This window comes from Dipodomys spectabilis, unplaced genomic scaffold (genome assembly GCF_019054845.1).
Source record: "Dipodomys spectabilis isolate Male_0828 unplaced genomic scaffold, ASM1905484v1 ptg000565l, whole genome shotgun sequence".
Classification (NCBI taxonomy): domain Eukaryota; kingdom Metazoa; phylum Chordata; class Mammalia; order Rodentia; family Heteromyidae; genus Dipodomys; species Dipodomys spectabilis.
Window position 1 is genome coordinate 895,410 of NW_024871242.1, and position 14,158 is coordinate 909,567.

Here is a 14,158-nt window from a genome sequence, read left to right on the forward strand (position 1 = left end):
ATCAGATGTGTCTGACTACTATTGTAGCACTTTGGTTCCAGTGGGTTGTTAAATTTAAACTAAAATCAAAACTTTTCTTCTTGTAACCGGCAGCATCCAATATCTATCTAATTTATACCTATCTTCATTTCAGATCTTTTTCTTCTTTGTACTTTTCCATTCTTACTTCACAAGCAAGCATGTCAGTGCTGTTTTCCTTTTCTGAACCTAATCAGCTCCATGCCCATCAATGGGCGATATACTTGCTGTTCTTACTGTCTGGATTACCTGCTCCTAGATAATTGCCTGGACGATGGCTCTCATATCAACATCCCCAATATGAAGTTGTTGCCACACAATCACCAATTTTATGTCTCTGATTTATAGTAATTGTCATTGTAATTTCTAATTTTCTTTACCTCATGAAATTGCTGAGGAGAGAGCCACATTCACTTCTGTTTCTCCATCACCTGTAATAGTGCCTTTCGCTGTTGTTGAGTCCACTTCAGGGCAAAATCAGTGCCTGACACCTATTTGCTGCTATGGCAAATGTGGATGTGACATCATAGAAATTATGACCATTGTATTGTGAAGCTGTGTGAGGACACCAACCCCCACACAATTTCCCCAAAATATGTGTCTCCTTTGCCCAGGAGTGCATTCAACAATTCAACAACCAAACTATCACCCAGTTCTTGATAAACTCAGAGTATATTTCCATGTCCTTTAAAAAAATTCAAGACATGCCTTTGATGATTTTTCAATGAATTACTGAAACAGAGTATATAATTTTATGTGTTTTTAAGTCTTTGACCATCTCTCTTGAGCCCTTGCCATATTTCTATGGGTTTGCATCTTGGGAAGGTTTAGTTCGGTATAATCAGGGACTACAGTTTGGAAGGCTTTTTTTAGAATCTTTTGGAGGGAATGTCAACTTTCCATCTGATGTTCAACAAATGACCATAATGGTACAGGAACTGAGTAGACTGTCATAAGATAAGAGGCTTGTCCTGATTTCTAATGACTTTCCTCTGGGGTCAGGGAGTGTGATCCCACTGCCTATGGGTTTATTTGCTACACTGGAGGGCCCAGGCCTCCTCTGAAAATCTATGACTTGGTTGTAAGTGATACTAAAACTCAGAACCCAGCTTCCCATATCACTAGGATTACAGGACTGAGTATCATGGACTCAACTTTTTTATACATACTATAGTCAGTTTCATTACATTCACTTTCATTTTATTCATTTCATAGACAGATATATACAAATATATTTATGTTTATTCATCTATTTATAATCAGTGTTATATCTAGAAACACACAAATATATTCTTATAATTATAATCAAATTATATCACTACTTCCCCCCAATAATATTTACACTCATATTTTGTGCAAAAAAACTCAAGTCTAAAATTTAAATGTCTTTGTAGTTGGAAAAATCATATTCAGTCTTATATATTATGTAATATACTATATATAACATCAAGAATATAACATGTATTTACATATAACTGATTTAAATGTGGAGTATTTTTTCTTCCTGATTTTGTGTTTGTTCATCTATGTAAGCCTTCTTTTTGCTATTGATTATGGCTTTGCTTTCCTGTATACATATTTTCTATATATGTTGTCAAATATTTTCAGCCCTAAGTAGAATTTTTTTATAATATTGGAGCCAAATTTTTCTTCCATATTTGCCCAAAGCACAATGAAGTTGTATTCAAATTCGAACTCACTGTTGGAAGAAAGTCCCACATACCACTATGAGTATTCTGGCATTTGTCCCAATTGACAGGATAGCTCTCTAGGACATCTGATCTGCTATGCCCTAGACCTTTTATAGCCACCTTATCACTCCATGCAGTCATGGCCTGGCTTCCTTGCCACTCCCTGTGCATTTAACAGTTCCCATTATATCCAGTAGGCTCCCTAATACAGTCCTGTCACTCTGTGTTTCCCACCCCTCCCCCCCCACAGAACACATATGCACAATGCTTCAGATTGTAGGATTAAGAAGAAATATATTTAAGATTCATGAATTTTAGAATATGTCAAAAATATTGTTCTAATGAAGTTAAAAAATAAACAGGATGAACCTTTTACAACAATCAGGACAAAAAGAAAAATAAGGATTGTCTCAGGAAAAGGAGAAGAAATCAGAAATTCTCCCTCTGAGTCTTCATAGAGATCTACTTCCTCATTAAAGACAGGATTTTCTTCCTGAGTCCAGGTAGGGACAGATTCTAATTTCTCAATTTGAAATTGAATCCCCTGCAAGAGGTCAGATTGGTCTGGGTATTGTGAGGAAAGATTCACTTTCCTCTACTGAATCTAGATTTTGGACTTCACTTATTGGTTTTCATGAACATAGACTTGGGTCATTTTCCATTAGCACACATTTACCCTGCACACTAAGATGTGTTTTTTTGAGTGTTTTGTTGCCGATCTAGCTGGATTGTGAACATCAATGGAAGACATTATGGATCGCGTTCTTTCTTGGTGGTATGTGCAGGTGTCCACAGGACTCAAAACTGATTCAAAACTTTGGCAAAGTAGCAGGTTATAAAATTAACCCACAAAAATCAATGGCTTTTCTGTATGCCAACAATGAGAAAAGTGTGGCTGAAATTAGGAAAGCAACTCCATTTGTAATAGCCCCACAAAAAAATAAAATACCTAGGAATTAACCAAAGAAGTGAAGGACCTCTATGATGAAAACTTTAAAATCCTGAAAAAGGAAATCAACACAGAACTTAAAAAATGGCAAAACCTCCCATGTTCCTGGATAGGAAAGATTAACATCGTGAAAATGGCAATACTTCCCAAGGCTATCTACAAATTCAACGCGATACCTATCAAAATTCCAACCTCATTCTTCAAGAAAATAGAAGAGGCAATCCAAAATTTCATATGGAACAACAAAAGACCCCGAATAGCAAAAACGCTCCTCAACGGAAAGAACACTGCTGGAGGAATAGCAATACCAAATGTCAAACTCTACTATAAAGCCATAGTAATCAAAACAGCTTGGTATTGGCATAAGAACAGACCTCAGGACCAATGGAATAGAATTGAAAACTCAGAAATGAACCTACAGACCTCTAGCCATCTAATCTTCGATAAGGGAGCTAAAACAACAGAATGGAAGAAAGACAGCCTCTTCAGTAAATGGTGCTGGCAATATTGGTTAGCTACTTGTAGAAAACTAAAGCTAGATCCTTATATATCAACCTGCACCAGAATCAACTCCAAATGGATCAAAGACCTCGGAGTCAAAGCAGACACTCTGAAAACATTACAGGATGGAATAGGAGAAACCTTAGGTCTCCTTGGAGCAGGCCGAAATTTTCTTCATAGAGACCCAGAAACAGAACACATCAAAGAAAGGTTGGACAAATGGGATTGCATGAAATTGCAGAGCTTCTGCATGGCAAGGGACATAGCTAGCAAAATCAATAGAAAGCCCACAGATTAGGAGAAGATCTTCCCTAGCCATACAACGGACAAGGGTCTCATATCTAAAATATACCTGGAACTAAAAAAATTAAATACCCCAACAAGTTCTCAAAGAAACAACTGCCCAATGAATAGTGGGATAAAGACTTAAAGAGAAACTTCTCTGATGAGGAAAGAAGGATGGCCAATAAACACATGAAGAATGCTCAACATCTCTAGACATAGAAGAAATGCAAATCAAACAACATTGAGAAACCACCTCACCCCAGTTAGAAAGACTATAATCAAGAACTCTAATAACAACAGAGGGGAGGGGATGTGGACAGAAGCGAACCTTACTGCATTGTTGGTGGGAGTGTAAACTTGTTCAACCACTTTGGAAATTAGTATAGAGGTTCCTCAAAAGACTCCACATAGTGCTCCCCTATGACCCAGCAATCCCACTTTTGGGCATTTACCCAAATGGTCACAAACAAGATCACACTAACGCTACCAGCATGACTATGTTTATTGCAGCATTATTTACCATAGCTAAGATATGGAACCAACCCAGATGCCCCTCAGTAGATGGATGGATCAAAAAAATGTCTTATATATACACTCTGGAATCCTATGTCTCCATCAGAAAGAATGACATTGCCCCATTTGTTAGGAAATGGAAAGACTTGGAAAAATTATATTAAGTGAAGTAAGCCAAGCCCAAAAAACATAGGTCCCATTGTTTCCTTATTTGCAATAACTAGTATATATCTGAGTCAAGCAGAAAAGGTCAGATAAGTTGATGTTAGGGAAATGAACCCTAAGATATCTATTCAAATGTCTTTTTTTTCATGCGATTGCTTCTAACACATTAATAAGATTATTTTTTTGTTACTTTGTATTTCCCACCCCCATGGCATCACGCTTGCTTTCACTGTATTTGATGTTGGTATAATTTGTGGTGGGGAAGGGAAAAAACAAATGGTTTCAATAGGGATACCGGTGGACCCATTGCAACATTGAGATGTGCATGTCGTTATGTCGAAAACAAACTTTACAACTTTGGTGGTGGGGTGGAGGAGGGTTGGGTGGAGGGTTGGGAGGAGGATGGGATGGGAAAACGAAACAAAGGAGGAGGGTACAATGCTTGATAAGAAATGTACTCATTATCTTACCATATAATTGTAAACCCTCTGTACTGTATTTTTCATAACAAAAAAAATTTGGGATGAATGAACCTCGGGTCAGGACGTAACCAGGTGAAAGACTGGATGAGGTATGGCCAGGTGGGGGGGGGGGGGGAAATCTGGCCACACCGGATCTGGATGTGACTTCAGGGCCTGGGACTCACCTCTGGTCAGATGGAAAATGTGACCAGAGGCTGACCAGGTTATGACTTAGCAGGAGGGGGAGGTGGCGGCCTCCAGGTGTGTCAGATACCTAGGTAACATATAAATGATGGAAACTTTGCCAAGAACTGGGAAGGTCTCTGCATAGGGTCTGCGTGGCCTGGTGCAGACCTAATACCAAATACAGGTAGTACCTTTGCCATGTGACTCCTGACTCCAATTTATTCTCAATCACTTTCTTTCTTTTTTTCTTCTTTCCTTCCTTGCTTCTTTCCTTCCTTCCTTCCTTCCTTCCTTTCTTTCTTTCTTTCTTTTTACTTTATTTCTCCTTTCTTTCTTTCTCCCTTCCTTCCTTCCCTACTTCCTCCCTTTCTATTCTCTCTCTCTCTGTCTCTGTCTCTCTCTCTCTCTCTCTCCTCTCACTCACACTCCCTCTCTCCCCTCCCTCAGTATTCTTGACTCTCAATAATGAACACTTGCTGAGTTGAACTCACAGGCTGGGAAGAGCAGGTCAATTGGCGACTGTGATATTTAATGTAATGTTTATTTACAGCTCTACCATAGGTCACTGGATCAAATAATGAACACTCAGCAGCATGCCATCTCAAGCCATTTGGAGGATGAAAGCAAGCACGCTCACTGCATTCTATGAGGTCCACCCTGGGAAGGTGGGGCAGACTCCTACCCTCTCTTGGCTGAATCTCAGCGCAGTTTCTGCATCAGGAGAGGTGACGGCCTCCAAGTGTGCCACTTATCTAAGTGAGACAGGTACTAAGCAGAAACTTAGCCTTTTGTGGTGCTGAGATTAATGGCATGATTCAACATTATCCATTAATTTGTTGAGTTTGGAACCTCCTAAAGTTTTTGTTAGGCTATGTTCAAATTGTGATCTATTTATTTCTGATTGCTAACCATGATTATAGATGTGAACCAGCACATCAGACCATTCAAAGTTTTCATCACCCATGTAAGACATTAAGTTTATTTTCTAAAGTGACATACAAGTTGACAGACAACAAAAGTAAGTCCTTAATTCTGGTCGAGATGTGTTTTTAATGTGAAACAAAATTACTTAGCAAAATATCTGACTACTGTGATTATACTTTCAAATTTACCCTACATTTTAATATCAAATCACCTATATTAGCCAATGATTAACTCAAATTGCCTGGAATCATTTATTTCTGTCATATCTTCTAGAGGTAGGCAGAACTGGAGCTCAGGCCATAAAATAAAGTGGTAGAATTTGAGAGGATCACAGTTCTGAATCAGTTTAGGAAGGAAAATACCATCCATATCAACCTACTACGTAGGGAAATTGGGATGCAATTATGATCCCTGCTTTTTGGGATGGGTGCAAATATTGCTACTCTATGAGTAAAGTAACATAAACAAGAAATGATTTGTGGAGTGACTCCAGTGGTGGAGTACTTGTCTGGCAAACACAACATCAAAACTCAAATCAACTTCCTAAAGATAAAATAAGAAAAGAAAGAAAGAAGAACTCATACTGAGCATGTGTTCAATGTAAATATTCATACTAAATTATTGTAGTTATTAATGCCATCATTTATTTCTAGGGACAAATACATTTTGTGTCCAGCCTAACTGAAAAATTAACAGTATATATATACAGAGAGAGAGAGAGAGAGAGAGAGCGCTTTGGTAAACACAGGTCTAGCTTGCAATGATGAACACTAAAGTTCGCATATGCAGTTGTGTTCCAGGGTTGTTAAGGTTTATGGAAATCCATCATTTTGATGAACTTGATATGACGAAATTACCTAACCATACATATCCATAGAGTTCACTGGACAGATAGCATTGATATATATACACACACACAACTGTATGTATTAAGTGACATGTAAATAAAAATAAAAAAATTACAATGAATAAATTTAGTGAACAGATATCTTTCCCAAAGAATTGTTTTACCTGAACCAATTCATGTCTTAAAGTCTCCAATGCTATATCACACTTACATGGTTGCTGATCCCCTTTAGCTTTTTTATAATATTGCTTTTTCTTTGTTTATCAGATGAAAAAGCCTGCTTGTATAACATCCCTTTCTTTAGAAAATGAAAGCACATTATGTTATCTGGCTGTTTGTGTATCATCAAAATAATTTTTTATAATTTCAAGTAAATATTGTCTTAGACTTAGATCTCACTCATTCTCTTCCAATAGTACCTATGGAAAGGAGAAAATGAAGGATCATTCTGTTACTTCAGAAGGTTTTGTTATTAATCACTGCAATAAATTTTATGAAAATGAAACTCTGAAATTCGAGAGAGGACTTGAAAGTGACCTTTCTACATACTCATGCTACTCCCTCAACTAAATCATAGAACTGAAAATAAGTAACATTTTAGCTGTGTGCCTGTGGCTCATGCCTGTAATCCTAGCTACTCAGGAGCTGAGATCTGAGGATGATAGTTCAAAGCTAGCCCTGGCAAGAAATCTGTGATACTCTTCTCTCCAATTAACCACCAGAAAACCGGAAGTGGCATTGTGGCTAAAGTGGTAATGTGATAGCCCTGATCTGAAGAGCCCAGGGACAATGCCCAGACCCAGAATTCAAGCCCCATGACAAAGCAAAATAAAAAAGGGAAAAGGGGGGGGGGGAAAGTAACATTTTAAAGCTAATGTGCAGATATACACAAAAATTGTATAGAAATAAAACTATAACAGTCCCTGGACTAGCAAAGAGAAAGAGATTAAAGTGAAATTGCTTTCAATAATACATTTAGAAAATCTATACTAAGGGCAGGCTACTGGAATTCACACCACTAATTGAAGAGGTAGAATTTGAGAGGATCACAGTTCAGAACCAGTGTTCTAGGAAAGTAGTAAGAGTCTCATATCATCCTAAAGCCTGGAATGTTGGAATGCATTTGTAATCCCAGCTACTTGGCAGCCAGAAATGAGAAACTTAGCCGCTCTTTGTCCTTTAGCAAAATTGAGAAACTATGAGCAAAGACACTAAATGAAACAGTATGTTCTAATGGTAGAATACTTGTTCAGTGAACAAGATATCTAAATTCATACTCATTTCCTAAGAGAGGAAAGAAAAGGGAAGAAAGAAAGATAGGAAGAAAGAAAGAAAGGCAGAAAGAAAGAAAGAGAGAGAGAAACAAAAAGGAGAAGAAAGGGATGAAGACAGAAAGGGTAAAGGAGAGGTACAAAGCTTTGATAAAATACAGGACTGGCTTACACTGTTGGACCAATAGGAGTGTATGTCTAGTGCTGTTGCAGGTATGTTAAGGTTTGTGAGAGTTTATCATCCTGATGATCTTTCAATGACGAAATTGACTAACTACATAATTACCTGGGCAGATCCCTGCTGAGACCTATATTAAGTCACAGGTTAACAAAGAACAATATTTACAATGAAATATATTGAACAACCAGGCATCGTGATCAAAATTATTTTACCTAATTCAGTGTATTTTTTACATTCTATATCACATGTACAAGTTCCTCATTCCCTTCTGTCTAATTACGTTGTCTTTCCTTGGTATATTTTTGTTTTCAGAACCATGGTATAACAGGGCATTTCTTGTATTTTTGTCTTCTAGTTTTTAGAATGTATGCAGTTAAATATGCTTAATTTCTTTTTGTTAGAAAATTTAAAGCACATTAGGTGGGGTCTTCATCATAATTTTGTTATGATCTCAAATATGTTTTGATTTCTGGGATTTTACCTGTATAATCTCACTTCAATCTTTTCCAAAGTGCACTTTAGTGGAAGGAGGAAAATCAAAGTTGATTCTGGTAGAAAATTTCTGTTACTAAAATCTCTGATACATAGTAAGGTAAGCAACTCCCAAATTATTCTTTAAAGAGATGAGTTGAAAGTCATCTTTTTACACACTAATACTCTTTCCTCAACAAAACCAGAGGATTTAAAATAACTAATATTTTTTATGTTAATGGGCACAAACGTGCATGAATTTTCTAGAAATAAAACGATCACTCATGAAACCTTACTGGTACTTCAAAAAATGCTTTCCAATGAGAGGAATAATCTTCACGCTTTTTCACACAATGTGTATCTGCCTGGTAACAGAACCCCAAGCTAGAGTAAGGCAGCTAATAGCTATCTAATTTCTGTTGTCTTTTTGCAATACTGCTTTCTTATCATATTGAGTAGTATAAATTCTATGACCAGTATAAAATCACATTTCTAATAAAAGTTAGTAGGTGGGATATTCATGGATGAGGTGGTGTGGTGTTTCTGATGGAGCCCTGTCTGGTTCAAAGGAGGAGTTGGTATTGGCAGAGCATCTGTGGTGGAGCAGGGCAAGGCTTTGAGGGTGAAAGCATCTGTGTAGGGATTTGAGACAGCAGGGAGGGGACAGGAAGGACTATACATGTTAAGGGCGGGTCTCTTGTGGAGTAGGTGGGACTTTAGGATGGAGGCTGGCATGTGGATGTGTTTTCTGTGGAAGAAGTTGGGATCATTGGGGAGGAGGCTCTTTGGGGCAGAGCTTTGAGAAGGAAGAACAAGTCTACAAAGGAAGAGGTTACTTAGAAGAGGGTTTCTGGTGGAACACTGTGAGCCCTTGTGGGATATGTAGGGTGGGGTGTCCCATAAGGCAGGGAAGGGCATGGAGGCAAGAGGCTGACAGAAGGTGGGGTTTCTGGTGCCAGAATGTGGAGCTATGAGGGAGAGTCTTTTCAGGGTCTGGCTTTGAGAGGGCAGGGCGGTGCTAGGAAGAAGTGCGCTAGAAAGGGGAGGGTTTTCTGGTGGAGAATGGAGGCCTTTGGGAAGTGTTAGGGTGGAGGTAGGGTTTCTGGCAGAACAGGATGTAGGAGTTTTTCAGGACCAGGGCTTTTTGAGAGCAGGGGTACAATCCAGTGGACTAGACTAGTTAGGATGGGGTTTCTGGTGTAGCCAGTCACCATTTCGAAAAGAGGAGTAAGGTTGGGTGGGGATTTCAGTGTTGCAAGGCAGGAAAAGGACTTTGGACAGGGTTTTCAGTAGGGCAAGGCAACATTCAAAAAGGGTTGGTGAGGCTTCCAGATGGAGGCCAACTGTTGCATTGGTTTCCAGTGGAGCAATGTGGGTGTTGAGAGATGAGATAGTATGGTGGGAATTTTCTAGTGGGGGTTTTCTAGAGCAGGTCAGGGATTGGAGCCATGGGGCTAATTGGAGGAGGGGCTTTGAGAAGGAGTGGAAGATCTACAATGGTTTAGGATAATTACGGGCATGGTATCTGGTGGAGTAGGGTGTGGATCTGAGGGAGGATACAATAGGGGACAGGATTATCTGGGGAGCAATACAGGGCATTGAGAGAGTAGATATTGGAGGTGGAAAGGCTTGTTGTGAAGCAGGGCTAGCTTTCCAGGTAGGAGATGGGCTGTGTGAGAAGCTTCTGGCCAATCAAGGCGAGGTTTCAAGAGCAGTTATAGGGAGGTGGAGGGATTTGGTGTAGCATGATGAGCTTTGTGGGAAGAGGTAGGTTCAAGGCTGGGTTTGAGAGGTTAGGCCACTTAGAAGTACACTAGTTATGGGCAGAGTTTCTGATGAAACCAGGAGGGGCTCGAGGGAGAACTCTGGTTGGGGGTGGGGTAGGGAAGGGAGGAGGTTGTAGGTACTAGGATATGGGAGCAATGGGACTATGAGGGACTAGAGTAGTTAGGGGTGGAGTATCTGGTGGATGAAGTGACGATTTGAGGGATGAGCCTGATGCAGGCGGGGTGCTTGGTGCAGCAAGTCGGGACATAGGAGGAGATATGGATGTGCCTGGTTTCTGGTGGTGCAGAGCAGAGATTCCAGGAAGGGGTTTAGAAGAAGGTATAGCAGAGGAGGGCTTTCAGGAAGGAGTCTGGTTGCAATCAGACCTTTGAAAGTTTATAGCAGGACTACGAGGGGGTAGGTTAGTTAAGGATGGGATTTTAAGGAAGAGGCTGACTGGAATTGGGTTTCCAGTGCATCCAGTCAATTCTATGGGAAAGGGGGATAGGAAAGGGGCAAGAGAGTGAAGAGTGGGGCTACAAAAAATGAACAGTTACTCTTAATAGAAACACCATTTTCTGTCAGTGTACAATTATATTCCTTTTAGGTATGCGAGAGATATTGGAGAAAGTAACCAGGTAATAACTCCTTCCTAATGAAATTTTTCTTTATTCCAGTTGAGTGAAAATAAAATCACATCAGGCTCAGAGGCACACAGTAAACTAAGACTCATGAAGCCCTGGACTTGGTTCCCAAGCACAATCTTTAAGGACCACAAATAAAAAATTTAAAATGACTCACTTGGTCATAATGGACATTCTATTGTCTTAAAAATGTGAATGAATAGAACTTTTACCCTGTTCATTTTAGAAATTCTAAAACTAAGTAAGTAGTAATGTTTTAACTTTATATAATATTGGCAAGTATACTAAAAATAATTAGGAAAATATAAATTTGTATGCAGAATGTTTGTTCTCCATAATCAATTTTAATCTAAAAGTATTTAAGACTAGAAACTTGCCATATAGTGAGATTGCAGCATGGTATATTTTCAGTCATCAAAATGGTGACTTAAGCAATGTGTTTTTATCATTGGATGCATCGAGGTTAAAACATATCTAAGAATTTGAAGCACTACTATACAGACCCTGAAGAAACTCAGAAGGATCTATGAAATGATGTTGGAATAAAATTAATGACTAATTTCAGTAGGAATTGATCTTTACTAGGCCCATAAATATTTTCCAGAAGAAATGTTTACATTGAAAAATAAACAAAACTTTGAAAAGGAAGCAGGCAGGACAGGCAGACCTTGAGGTAAACATTATCCAATGAACAACATCTATTGAGGCATGATCACAACGTCTTTTAGCTAAGTTACAGTTACTGATGTATGTTCTTCCCTAATGCCAAATAACAAAGACATGAAAATGCACTAATCATTTTTAAGGCATTAGACTTTACAGGAAGAATTCAATGAATGTATTGCTACAAAGTGAAGATAGATGTCTGAGATAAAGATTGAAGGAAACATCCCCAGTTTCTGGCCCATCGAGTTGAGAGGGGTACAAGTCAAAGCATAAGGAGCATGGACAGAAGTACAGTAGTGCATTCCAGTAGTTCCCAAGATGCAATGATGAATGTAACAGCGGAGAAAATCAAATGACCATCACTGGACTTAGCACTGGAGAGAAGAGAGAAGCACAGTGAAAATCCAAGGAGAATTTCAAAGGATGCCCTTGCTTATTTGGCAGTAGAGTGCATGGCATTGAGGTCTAAAATATGTGGAGATATTATAGGAAACTACGTGTGCTCAAATGGTGCCATGAGAAGTGGTAAACTTATGATTTACAGGACATTGAATAATAATCATAAAGATCTTGCTTCAGTAGTGAAGAGTTAAACCTTGATAAATTCTGTTTTGAAACACCTAACACTATAAAACGAAGAGGATTCAAATTATATATAAGTGACTTGACTGCAACAATAGTGTTCAAAAAAATCAAACCATATAATATGGATGCAAAAAGGTAACATTATTAAGGTAATCTGTAAACAACACACATTTTTTGTGAATAGTCCTGATTTAAAAAGATTTGTTTTCCTTACAGATTTTGGATGCACAAAAACAACAAAAATAAGAACAAAACAAAGCAAATGACAATTGACAATAGAGTTGGACACCAGTATCTCATCTCATGAGGATGAGATTGGAAGATCATGATTCAGAGATGGCTGGGGTAGCAATCCACGAGATGTTTATGTTCAATTATTCAATCAAACACAGAGTGAAACCTTGGTTCAAATATTACAGACTCACTCATTCATGAATGAAAAAACAAGCAAGATTTTGAGGCTCCCAGTCAAGTTTCATTACTGCACACACACACACACACACACACACACACACACACACGCACACATGGGAAGAGCGAGGAAGAGGGAGAGAAAAAAGGAATATTCAGTGCTTAAAAAGTGATCCTATCTGCAGGACTATCCTAAGCATATTTTAATTTATAAAAATGAGGGAAACCATAGAGCCTATGTTTCTTAGAGTCTGGCTTCCTTCACATAATATGATTTTTTCCAAGTATTTCCGTTTTCTTAAGAAAGGAGCTGTCATTCTTTCTGATAGAAGCATGAAATTCCATTGTGGATATATACCACATTTTCTTTTTTTTTTTGAGGGGTGGGGGTTCCAGTCGTGGGGCGTGAACTCTGTGCCTGGGTAATATCCCTCAGCTCTTCAGCTCAAGGGCTAGCGCTCTATCACTTGAGCCACAGCACCAATTCTGGCTTTTTTCTTTTTGCTTATGTGGTGCTGAGGAATCAAACCCAGGGCGTCATGCATGCAAGGCAAGCACTCTACCACTGAGACACCTTCCCAGCCCCACATTTTCTTGATACATTCGTCTATTGAGAGGCATCTGGATTGGTTCCATATCTTAGCTATGGTGGTAATGCTGCAAAAAACATAGTTGTGCTTGTAGTTTTAGTGTGTTTTAGCTTGAGACCATTTCGACACATGCCCAGGAGTGGGTTTTGCTGGCTCCAAAGTTATGTACATTTGACCATACAAAGTGATGCTAATTGAAATGAACTCCAAGACATGGAAACAACAAGTCTTTTTTTTTTTTCAGATGTCAACCTTGATGTCGCTAAAGTAGTGTATCTAGATCTTATTTTATTTCATTTGTCTTTTGCCATTTGCTTATCCCTGGCAATGTCTGTCTTGATTCTGGTACCTTCCATTTTGTATATACATTATCTGATTTGGAGAAGGAAAGGGAAATAACATAATAATAAAAGAAGTACAAAGAATTACCCATTGCAACAATGATATTCACAAGGCATTATATTGGCAATGAACTTAACAACTTTGGGGTCAGGGGAGGTGTGGGGGGTCAAAGGGGTTAGGAGGTCAACAATAGAGTGGGTAACTATTCAACAAGTATGTACTTTACTCATGTAACTGTAACCACTCTGTACATTAACTTTAAATAAAATTTTAAAAAGTGAGTCTACCCTAGAAAAAATATCCTTTTCAAAATAATACATCTGTAAAAGTACTTGTGAGGGATTCTAGAGTCAAGCTGTTAGACCTAGAAAGGGATAGATTGAGAAGCCAACTCAAACAGCAATCAAACGGCTGAGAGCTGTGCTCTGTAAAGGTCAAACAGTCAAGTGAAGACAGGGGTATGATTTATTACCTCAAGAGTATTTAAGTTAGAGTTGTTGGACACTAAAAGTTCAAGACTTTGGAGACAAGATGGATGTCTGTGCTATGGTTGTAATGACTATTGCTCCCTTCTGCTCCCTAACAATAATGGGTTCAATGATCAATATGTATACAAACAATGACACAAGTTAATAGTTGTAGCCACAAGAAAGTTTGATGCCTTAGTTTGTGGACATACCTGTAGCCTGT